We start from the raw sequence: 12,638 nt of genomic DNA, 5'->3' as shown, positions 1-12,638 counted from the left end.
ACAGTAGCTAGATTCAGCTGCTCATAATAGTAACTAACACACTAACACAAATCGAAGTATAATGAAACATGTTCCTAGTTAACAAATAATTAAACTAAATTATGGACCTTCACTCTTTTGGTGTTGAAACCCTTTTTCCTGGACCTTTCTTGGCTAAAAATCGCGTTCTGGAACCTTTTTCTTTTGCCAAGAGTCTCCCAGTCGTAGAGTTTAAGAGCGTATAAGTATTCTGAAAAATCCCACGCCACGTCGTGGTTACCAACAGATTCTGTAGCGGGCAAGGACTCCTTCTTTGCGTAATCCTGTCTTCTAGACTACTCATACCACGTCGTGGTTATCTACGCCACATCGTGGTTTTAGTAAATTACGTGGCCTCCTTTGTTTTTTACACTCGAAGTCCCCAATGTTCCATAAATTGTCAAATCTGGCCCCTCTCTTCGAAAATACTCCGAGATGGCTGCAAGTAACAATTTAAACTCATAAGTACCATTATTCTAAACAAATTAACAACTTATATATAGAAATGTACTTAAAGAACTCTATGGACAATTCCCGGTAAACGTGTTCTTGGATGACAAAAAGATTCCTCCATCCGTTACAAGTAAAAGAAAAATCTAGTCCCTGATATACTTTTTTCCAAAAGCGTTCGAACTCAGAAACCAGACCCACTTCACGCAACCATCTCCAATCTACTATGGGCGCGATTGCAAATTCTCTATTATATAACCACCCCAATCGGTTCTCATACATAATCAATAAATCACGAGAAATGTTTTGTGGAAATCGATATAGAGGATGAAGGCTTCCCAAATCAATTTGAACATCTTCCTGTGGAATATTTCATCTTGGAGCCATTCCTGAAAAAAAAAATAATAATAATAAAACATTTTCTGATGAACCAGGAACCACGTCGTGGCCGTTAACACCACATCATGGTTCGTAATCGGGACGTGTACACTGTTCAAGTTAACAGACTCGATTTCGACCACAATTAACAGTTGGTGTTTGGTCCTAATGTATGTAAACTAAAAAAAAAAAAAAAAAAAAAAAAAAAAAAAAAAAACTCATCCGATTTCATCCAAATGAGGAATTTACACAAAACCCTAACTACAAATGTGTAAATTGCAAGTACCAACTACAATTAATGAATGAAACACATACCGTATAGAGTTAAAAACAAAGAATGCAAGAGATTTTGGAAAGAAAAGTGAAGAAATCGGCTGTGGGGCACTTAGTCTCCGTTTGTGAGGCAGCAACAAATGAGGAACAAATCAATGGTCAAAGGGATAAAGTACTGGTCCCCCCCCCCCCCAAAGATTTTTAAAGGCCATGACGTGGTATATAAAAAAAAATACTAATCTGTTAAACAGTTCAAACTATCCTCGTAATTGCTCTGTAACCACGACGTGGTATTGACAAACCACGATGTGGTTTATGTCTGAACAAAAAAATGAGTAAAATAACGAATTATAACTAACTACTTTGTATTCCATTTATTAATTAAGGCAACCCACAGCTAATTCTTACCATGTATCAGTTATTAGACGATGAGTTGATATCTTTCCTAATTAAAACTCAAAAATTAAAAGAAAAGAAAATACAAACCAAGCTCGGGTTGCCTCCCGAGAAGTGCTTCTTTTTTCTTGGAGTCTTGAGCTGGACTCCGTGCCTCCTACATTGAATCTTCTGAAGAGTCCATCACCAACTGGACCTTTTATTCCTTGAAACGCCTCTTGTAAGCTTGCACACGTCTTTTATATGCCTTTTTCGAATCTCCTTCTTTGTCGTGACTTCATCTACATCGAACTTGCGTTTAATCCCTTGAGTCTTTAATTTTTCTTCACTCTTTACCTCCATACTACTTGTCTCTTCTTTCACCATTTGCCTTGTCACCTTTAAAGTAATCTCTTCTTCATCACTTGTCATCTCATCATCTTCCTTGCTCACCCAAGAAGGTGGAATTTTGTAAGCAATGACTTCAACTAAACAGGGGACAGATGCTCTTGGTTTTGTTCTTTTGACTTGATGAACTGTCTTGATCATAGGGCAGCCACTCTTTCTTTGCTTTCCTCCAATCTTCATCATACTTGTCCCCACTCGAATAGCACACTTGAGCCATTTTGTTCCCAAACTCATCTAAATTGCAGTCCTTGGTCAAGTGTGGACCACTACACCTCTCGCAACCAACTCTAATTGCATGAATGGATTGGTCCATTTGTGTTAATCTTCTCTCCATAGTGTTATGCATTGCCATCACTGCAACTATCTCTTCGAGTTGTGCACCCCCTACTCCTTTAATGCCTTCATTCCTTGGATTATGATATTCCCGAGAGTGTTTTGCGAATTCTTCAATTAATTCCTTGACTTCACCCGGATTTTTCTTTGAGTGGTCCTTGAGAATCAAGGAGTTGTCTTGTCATCACGTTTACCCCATCATAAAATATTGACAGCTCCTGTTGAATGTTATGGTCATGTTGAGGACAATTTCTTAACAACCCTTTGTAACGGTCCCAAGCTTCGTAAAGTGATTCTCCCGGGTTTTGCTCAAAATTGGCTATTGCCTTCTTGAGTTTAGCAATCTTGGATGGTGGACAGAATTGATCTAGAAACTGCTCACGCATTTGAGCCCAAGTAGTTACAGTACCGGGTGAAAGTGATTTTAACGAATCCTTTGCAGCTCCTTTAAAGGTAACGGGGAGCATCCTTAGAAAAATGGTGTCTCTGTTAATATTTGGTACATTGAAGTAATCAACAATGTCATTCACTTCATCTAAGTGTTTGAATGCATCCTCGTGATCCTTTCCATATAATGGAATATCCTTTAGTACGGAAAGGATAAGTCCCTTTAGCTCGAATGTGGCAGTGGCAGGGATTGCAGGTTGTACTAAGCCTGGACCAACATCATCTCGAATTCTCTTTCTGTAAGCTACAATGGACATTTCCTTAATATTTTCCATCTCGTGCCTTGGCTCGTTCTTGGGTTCGCTCGTATGTTCTTCAAATTCAGGCTCGGTATCGTACTCGTATTCGGTTTGGACGGGTATTTGATCCAAGTGTTCAAGCTTGCTTTTGTTCTTCGAGGATGAACATGACTCCCAAGTGTTCTTCCCTGATTTCTTTGAAAACACTGATTTGAATTCTTTTAAGGGCATCTTCTTCTTGTTAATTGAAGATTCGAGATCTTCAAGTGGTGGCACCAAAGGTGTGTTTGAGCCTCTGGTCATGAACTCCTACAGATAAACTAAATAAAAAAACGTAAAACTGAACTAAAAAAAATAAACTAAAATTCTCAGAAACCACGTCGTGGCACTTATCTGGCCATGTTGTGGACTCTGTAACTAAAAAAAAAAACTTGCTGGAAAATTAACTTTTTGTGGGTTTTACCCCACAAAAAGGATCGATTAACCTAAAGCAAATAAATAAATAATAAACTAAGCCGTTTCCCCGACAACGGCGCCAAAAAAATTGATGTGCACGGAAGTACCCACTAATTTTAATATTTATAACCTAACAAACTTAGACTAACTACTCAGTTATAGGCAGTGTACCTAGTCAGATTATAGTATAGCTTAGGTAAGTCGGGTGTCGATCACAAGGAACGGTGTTACTAATTAATCTACTTGCTATCAAATTAACCTAATTATTAACAAGTTTAGAAAGGGTTTTATCTGATTTTACAAGATCAGATGAACTTAACTCAAATTCAATCAATAAGTAAAAACACTCTTGTCTAGTTCGAATCCACTTCGTCCTTATGGCTAGCTAATAATTATAGATTATCAAGTTGGTTTTAATTATATTAGTAATTTAAGTCTAACTTTACCAATAGTTAATTAATTCATGTAAAACTATGTATGGTCACACACAATTAAACACATACCCAATTATGAATATGAATATGCTATGTAAGATTTATTATGTAAACGCAATTATAGTCATAATCTGCATTCTCTAGCACAGCTAAGTTTATTTACTTTAATTACTAACTAAGATTGGTCAATCCTAGCTCTAACAATTTAATGTTCACTAAATCATTAGGTAAACAAGTTCATGCAGTTAATGGTCACTAAGTTACACAGAACATGAAATTAAGCCACTAAAGAAACAACCACAAGCATGCTAGGTAACTATAAATCAAACACAAGCAATTTACCAACTAAATAAATCCATATAAAATTAAGCTATTCATAAGTTGGAAGCTTCATTTAGCTAAACAAAAGTAGCTAGATTCAGCTGCTCATAATAGCAACTAACACACTAACACAAATCGAAGTATAATGAAACATGTTCCTAGGTAACAAATAATTAAACTACATTATGGACCTTTACACTTTTGGTGTTGAAACCCTTTTTCCAGGACCATTCTTCTGCTAAAAATCGCCTTCTGGAACCTCTTTCTTTTGCCAAAAGTCTTCCAGTCGTAGAGTTTAAGAGCGTATATATATTATGAAAAATCCCGCGCCACGTTGTGGTTATCTTTGCCACGTCGTCGTTATCAACAGATTCCGTAGCGGGCAAGGACTCGTTCTTTGCGTAATCCTATCTTCTAGAATACTCATACCACGTCGTGGTTATCTACGCCACGTCGTGGTTTTAGTAAATTGCGTGGCCTCCTTTTTTTTTACACTCCAAGTCCCCAATGTTCCATAAATTGTCAAATCTGGTCCCTTTCTTCGAAAATACTCCTAGTTGGCTGCATGTAACAATTTAAACTCATGAGTACCATTATTCTAAACAAATTACCAACTTATATATAAAAATGTACTTAAATATTTCCTAAAAATAGGTATAAATATGGCAATATCACCTATAACAAAACATCACTTGTATAGGTAACTACTTGTAGTGGTCGGTCCTCCGTGGGCCCTGAGAGGAAGTAATGAGGCCTGCATTTCCTTCATTCGGTGCTTAGCCTCAAATATACGCCTCTTCTTTATGGCCTGACGTTCCCGATATTATCTTATTTCAGCTTGAGTCGTGGTAACTTCCCTCAGAAGGGCCTCAGAATGATTTCGGGTCCTATCATGATCTTCGTCCAAACGGCAAAGGCAGACTGTCGTGACTTCGGTGTTGGCACCAATCTCCATGATATGGTTAGCGGATTCCCTTGCTTGCTCTCCATGACGGGCGATGCGACAGACCATGACAGGAAGAACCCTGTCCAGAGGTTGTAGAAACCTCATTCCTTACCACAGGGTGGGCATTGTCCCTGCTCTTGGCTCCATCTCTTCAAGTCCACTTCCCATCGAGGCATCGGGCCATGAAAGTTCCGCATGGGATTTTGGACAACTTCTGGGGGTTTGTAAACTTCGGGATTTAAATAGGTGTCTTCCTCGACTTCTTCTTCATCCTTTTTTTCTTCTGAGATCTCTTTTGGATCCTCCTATGGATCTTCCTCTATACAACCATTGTTTCTCTGATTAGGGTAGTAGGGATCTACAGGTAGGTGGAATCCTGCCATAGAGTCTATTCGGGAATAGAGGTAAGAGGTACATAAAGATTCTAAGTGTGGGGTTTTATAGTATCATAAAACACTCCTATATTATTTTAGGTTTAGAGGTTCTTTGTATGGTTTATTAGTAGGTTTAGACTTGCTCGCTACGACCATTCCTCGGCATACATTAGTCATATCCTAGATAAATATAGTTGATTAGGCTATATTCATCCCAGATTTGATTGCATACCCTGAGACCTACTTGTAGTGTTCAACTTATCATAATACTTTTTGTTTTGTTATTTTTATGACCCGAACTAGTAAGTATGATTGTACTTATAAAAATATCATAATATTTTAAAGTATAATTGTACAGAAATGTTACGTCAGAGAGTTTTAGTCCAACTGTATTTATAGTTTGTATATCTTATGTGGTTTGATATACTTAGTTCACTATAAACATTGCTCTGATACCAATCTATCACACCCCCAAACCAGGATGGAGGAAAGGTCTGGGGGTGGGTGACTTTCATGTATTGTATCATAATAATTGAATACTAGTACAGAAAGCAAACACAACCATCATATATATTTATAATTGAAAGGTTACATCATTGTAAGTATTACATGTTTCAAAACTCAGTTACAATATGATGTCAAAATTTTTTGTTTGACGCCTTAGCGTCTGTCCTCAAAAGCTGGTGGTTACTTGTATTACCGATTCCCTGAGAGTACAAGTTGTTTGAAAGAGTGTCAACAATTAAGTTGGTGAGTTCATAAGAGTTTATATGAAAAATAGTAAGCCTTTCTGTGAAACGATGTCATGTTTGTTATAAGAAAATCCAAATTTTCTAATAAATCTAATGTAAGCCATTCACTTGTAAATTGATTGTGTTTATCCCAGAAAATCGGATATTTTCCAATAGTTTAATGTAGTCTTAAATGTCAAGAGCAAAATGTACCAATGTTTTCCACACTTGAAGTGGTAAAATGTAGTTTTATTCGTATATAAAACCCTTTGAAGAGATATGTTTTTGTGTAAAATGTACGTATAGTCGTTTCCCCATTTGAGTTTTTATAACCATGCTTTTAAGATGCGGTACCTGCCTCCTTGTTCTTCAGGCACTAAGATATTTATGACATTTGTCACCCATAACCTGCCGGTCTGACAGTAGCTAGTAGTCAGCGTGTGGGATCATCTGTCCTGCATAGATGTATACACAAGTATCAGTCTCTCGTATCAGAGATTTCGATTATAAATACAAGACTTTATGCATACCTCAGTTAGGTACGATGAACACAATGTCTCACAAATTTATTCAACGAGTGTACGTGTTTTTGAAATGAAAACATTTGTTGATGAAGTTATCCCCTCTTTCCAGGATAATATCAAAAATATCGTAGAACAATTATATATGTACTTTATATAATGTTACCCTTTGCTCAACGGGTTACAAAGGAGTAAAGTTTCATAAACTATATTTGTAAAGTTTTGACGAAATGATCATTATATATATATATATATATATATATATATATATATATATATATATATATATATATATATATATATATATATATATATATATATACATACATATATAGTGTAATGATTATCAAAATGTTGTTCATGAAATCATAAGCGATTGAGTAAAATTGTTTCGTATATTTAATGTTTTTCATAAAATAGTATAGTACCATGTTTAAAATGTTTTCTTTATAATGAAAATATTATTGTGTGTTGTGGTTTGATAACGAGACAACAACGGTGAACTTCAAGTTAGAATACGGGAAGGATTTCGTAATATTAATGGTTTTAAGCACACAATAATGTGTGATTTAGATGATACTAAGTTACTAACCATGAACTTGTTTTAAAAAAAAAAACTAGATTTATATAAGACTTACAATAATGAGCTAAGGATCAAACTTGAAGAAGTGTGCTCCTGGAAGTGTTTGAATATGAGTATTGAAAGGAAAAGAGTTTAAGTTTGAGAGCAATGTGGAGAATTTTCATTTAATGGAACTGTGAAATGAACTCCATTTGGTGATTTAAATAGGAAGGAAATAAAATAAGATTATGAGGTGATGTTTGCATTGAAATGTGAAATTATCTCATTAGGAAGTTGAATATCAAATCAAGTGGCATAACTTGGCCACTTTCATGTTGATTTTGTCCTAACCAAGACTGGAATCTCCTTGATTTCGGCCATAGTGAAAGGCACAAGGTGATTTCAGCCGTAAACAAATCCTAAAACTCAATTTCATTCAAGATACCCCAAACCAAAAACTCAAAGTTTTTAGATTCCCCAAAATGAAATCTCATATGTAAGGTATCTAATTTGGATTTTAACTTAACTTTTTGACTTTTGTTTACTATATTATCATTTTCAACAAGGTATTTAGTATATGAAATATATCAACCTATATATATATATATATATATATATATATATATATATATATATATATATATATATATACACATGCATATATAAACATGTAAAAGCATGCCTTCGTGACTAATGGTGATTTAATGTAACAAGGTTACAATGTGGTTGTACTTATGTATAATACATCTTTTGAGTTGGCTTCGCTCCTAGTTTGCCAGTTGTCACATAGATCTAAGCATAGCTTCATAAAGTTTAGAGCTTTTAACCTTTAAAGAGTGCCCAAAGTTGATGAGATTCTAGATCCAAAGAGTTTCCCTCCTCCAAGATGTTCTTCTCTTCTTACATTCTTCTCCAAGGCTACGAAAACAAACACACAAGCTTAAAATGGCTTCAAAAGGCGCTAGGGATTGCTATAAAGTCGAAATAGGGGTTGGGGCTGACGGGGGAATGGGAATTAGGAAGATAATGATGAATATAAAGCGTCCAAACACTAAAAATTAGGGTTTGAGGATCATACATGTACGCCCTGCATATAATAGGTATGCCCAACGTGTGAGACCTCGGGGCATATATTACAAAAATGCCACTACGGGGGATTTTGCAACATTTCTCATACACAAGGGCTAAAATACAACAATTTTTCATACTTAGGGTTTAAATTGGAAATACCTAATCATCGGAATGTTACAATCACCATGGATTTCATTACTAACTTCCGAAGACGACTAAGGGATTCGATCCTATTTGGGTCATTTTCGATCATTTGACCAAGAGTGCATATTTCCTTGCCATCCGGAAGAGTTCTTTGGCCGAGAAATTGGTTGATGTGTATGTGTATGAGATTGTCGCTCGCCATGATGTGGCAGCTTTTATTGTTGTTGATCGCAATGTATGGTTTACTTATCGATTTTAGCATAGAGTTCACGAGGAGTTGGATACGATACTGCATTTTAGCACTGCTTATCACCCTCAGACTGATAGGTAGAGTGATCGTATCCTTCAAATGCTCCAATATATCACTCTAGTATTGGTGCACTGTTATACGAAATTCTCCATAGGAGGAAGTGTTGTACACTAGTTTGTTAGGAGAGGTCAACCACAGGGTCATGGGGAGAAATGAGGAAGCCCTTCAAATGACAAAACTTATTCATCAGATCAAGTAGAGGTTACCGATAGCTTAGAGCCAACAAAAGAGTTATGCAGATAGACAACAATCCAAGTTAGAGTTCCAAGTCATAGATTCGGTTTTATAAAAGGTATCACACCGTAATGATGTTATATGCTTTAGGAAGAGGGGTAAGTTGCGTCCTCGATTTATCGGACTGTTTTAAGTAGTGTCCAGGGGTAGTCAAGGCCGCTTACCGATTGGATATGCCTGAGGTGCTTAGTCAGATTCACAACACATTCCAGGATTCTCAGCTTTAGAAGTGTGTGGTTGACGATTCAGTGGTGGTTCCTTTGGACGAAATTCACATTAATGAGCACTTGAACTAAATGGAGAGACCGATGACTATACTGGATATGAAGATGAAGGCCTTGTGCAACAAGGTGGTACCCTTGGTCAAGTTTTAGTGGCAACATCGTAAGGGTTCCGAGTGGACCTGGGAGCCTGAGGAGGATATGCACTATCCAAAATTATTTTTAGCTGAGGATTTCGGGGATGAAATATAGTTAAAGTGGGGAGAATTATAATCCCAAGTTTTAGGTATGTCTCTCTTAAAAGTGTTAATGTTTCATGCTTTAAATTTTTGGTGTCCACAACATGGTGAATGAGTCGCACGACCTGGCCATGGCCAATGATTTCGTTGAGGTTAAGTAAGCGCCACAGTGTGGCCACTATTTAATGACAAACCCTAATTGTGGGGTTTGTGCCCCTATTTATGGGATGTAATGGCTAGGGTTTCCCACCCTCAACTTGCATAAGAAAACCCTAGCTTTCATTTCTAACTTTTTAGATTTTGTGGTGTTTTGAAGATGAAGGTGTCCTTGAGCTTTGTTTCAACAAGCAACTCTCCCCATCTTCCTTGTGTACGTTTTCTGAACTTTTTTAATCCCTTAAGATTCGATTTTTATGTTACTTGCTTCTATCTCTAGCCCTTTTGTCCACTAATCTTCATGGTGTGAGAGTTTGAATTGTTGGATTCCATAAAGTTAGCCACCTTATAGATCCTTGTGGTCATCTTTGGGTTATATGTTCCTTGGAGTTTTGGACCCATGCTCAAGCTTTGTGTTCATAATTGTCATGTTTTTGACCAAAAATGGAAGGGACATGCATTGGACATGCATGACCATAAATATATGATTTTTATGGTCCAATAGGTGTAAGAAACCCTTTTGGAAACCTTGGATGAGTAACTCTAAGTGATTAAGTGCTTAATAGGTGTTTGCATGCCTTGAGTTACCTCTAAAGACTTAGTGTTTGAGATCTTGGCCAATTGAGATATCTTAATGGATAAAGTTGGAAACTTTATCCATCAAGACCTTGGGAAGAACCATATTTGAACCTTGGAGCTTTTGGCATCGTTGGATAATAACTTAGTATGTTAAGTTGTTCAGACCAGTCCCTACAACATGGCCTTAGGTTGCCATGTCGTAGTGACTCGGTAAGGACATGTCTGCTTTGTCTTTACGCTGCCATGACGTGATCGATGAATGTCCATGACATGGTGATTCACTGATCTGGACTTTTGACTATATGACCACTGACTGTTGACTTTCACCAAGTTTGAAATTTAGGTCAATTAGAGCAATTTGAGTGTTAAAATAAGACTTGGCCCCTTTTGTTGTATAGATGACATTTAGATCCGGTATTTCAATCTGTGATCAGTTCAACTATCTTCTAGACTTCAAAGTGACTTATGCTCACTGTATTCGTGAGTCAAAGGCACCAATACCGACCCACTAAATTGCATCATGTATCCTTGTGTATAGGATATTTCTAGCTATAGTGATATGTTAGACTTGTAAATACATATAATTACTTGTATTTGTTCGTTATTATTCATCTATTGCATATGTCAATGTAGTGCGGTTGGGTTGAGGCGGTATTGCTTTGTGTTGTAGGCCAACAAACTCGTAACAATCCATTCGGGAGACTGTAGGCCAGGGTAATCCAGTCAGGAGAATGAGGGCTAAGGGTAATCCAGTCGAGAGAATATGGGCCTAGGGGTAATCCGGTTTTATATTGTAGACCCGTTAAGAATGTATTGTATATGTTCTGTTGTATGTGGTATTTCGGGGGAAATCACTAGATGATCGGCGCAAGGTGAATACGTGATCGTACACATCTTCTTACTGATACATGATTTGATAGATTTGGATACTCTAATTTTATGAATATGTTTTGTATGACTTATCGTTTGTGAAAATGGGTTTTCGAAAAACAAAATTTTTATCATGATTTTTGGGATGTTACACCTTGACTCCTAAGTGTTGCATCCAAGGATAGGATGGCACATCTTGATCATAGATGTCCCATCGATGCACCAAGATGATCCATTTCACTCTGAGGTACTCCATAACCCTTTTAAAAGATTTGTTCCTTGGTCACTTGATCCATTCCTTTATGATGATCTGTTTGCCTTCTCATATGATTCATTTCTTTGTCACATGCTCCATGAACCCAAAATTCTATATTGAGTTCTAGGTGCTCCATTGAAGTCACATGCTCCAAATGCTTAAGTCACATTTAACAATCTCCACCTTGACTTGAGTATCCTCTGAACTGCACCTTAAATAAGAACTTCCTCTCCCTTCATACCATCCATCCATGAAGGGATGTAACTCATGTGAACATCAATGAAGTCCAAACAAAGCTTGAACATCTCTCTTGGCAATGATCTTGTCAATATGTCATTTGAATTCTCCTTGCTACCAGAATTTTGAATACAAAACCTATCATAGAACAGGGTAGGTTTCTCCACCTTCAAAACTAGACTCAATATGAGACCAGCCACCAATGATCTTCTTATCACCAGATCACTTTCAGGTTCTAAGTCTATTGATCCAACCAAGTCCGTATGTCGTGGATTATCACCACACACCAGACAAGCATCAATCGTTCCCTTCAAATGTCACAAGATCTACTTGATCACTTGCCAATAAGCTTTCCTTGGATTGCCTTGAACCACCAAAGAAATATCAATAAGTTTGAACAAGATTAAAATAAAACAACCACAAGACTTTCTCAATGTAGTGAGAAATATATAATTATCATGATCTTCTATCCCTCAGAATCTCCATCCCCACTATCTTCTTTTCAACTCCTAAATCATTCCTCACAAACTCATTCTTGAGAAGATTCTTCAAGTTCTCTTTCCCGACATCAACATCACTAGAAACTTCTTCCCTAGGTTGAACAAGGGATTCTTGATGTCTATGTTGTTCCATGCCATCCTGTTGTTCCTCTTTTGTTACAAAACTATGTATAGTTTGTGTTGCAAACTCCACCTTCTAGCTAGCACCTTGATAGTTCCCCGCAACACTTGTATTACCTCATCTCTGGTAACATCAATACATCTAGCTCACCAACCGATAAAAAACAAAGGTAAACTGTAACATCCCGGAATCGCAAGAGTAGAGTTGAAAGGCTAAAAGAGTAAGTTTTAGAGGGTGACTCGGCGAGTCCATGGATATACTCGGCGAGTCAGGTCGCGGCTATGGTCGCGTGTCTAGTGGCCTACTCGGCGAGTCCAAAGATGGACTCCGTGAGTAGGTGCTGTACAGAGAAAACCCTAATTTTCGGGGTTGAGCCTTATATAAAGAGCATTATACCACTCCACAGCCTCCCTTATTCCCCCCTTGAGTTCCAG

The 12,638-nt window shown here is 37.2% G+C and overlaps 1 non-coding gene across 1 annotated transcript; it reads left to right on the top strand.

The window, feature by feature from the left end:
• Nucleotides 1-2,466: 2,466 nt before the first annotated feature.
• On the top strand, nucleotides 2,467-2,573 carry LOC145044530 (small nucleolar RNA R71). The gene has a single exon (XR_013681478.1). It is a non-coding gene; the product is annotated as a small nucleolar RNA R71 (small nucleolar RNA).
• Nucleotides 2,574-12,638: the final 10,065 nt, after the last annotated feature.

Source organism: Lactuca saligna, chromosome 4 (assembly GCF_052625555.1).
Source record: "Lactuca saligna cultivar CGN05327 chromosome 4, ASM5262555v1, whole genome shotgun sequence".
NCBI classification, from domain to species: Eukaryota; Viridiplantae; Streptophyta; class Magnoliopsida; order Asterales; family Asteraceae; genus Lactuca; species Lactuca saligna.
This window is presented reverse-complemented; position numbering and strand designations above follow the sequence as displayed.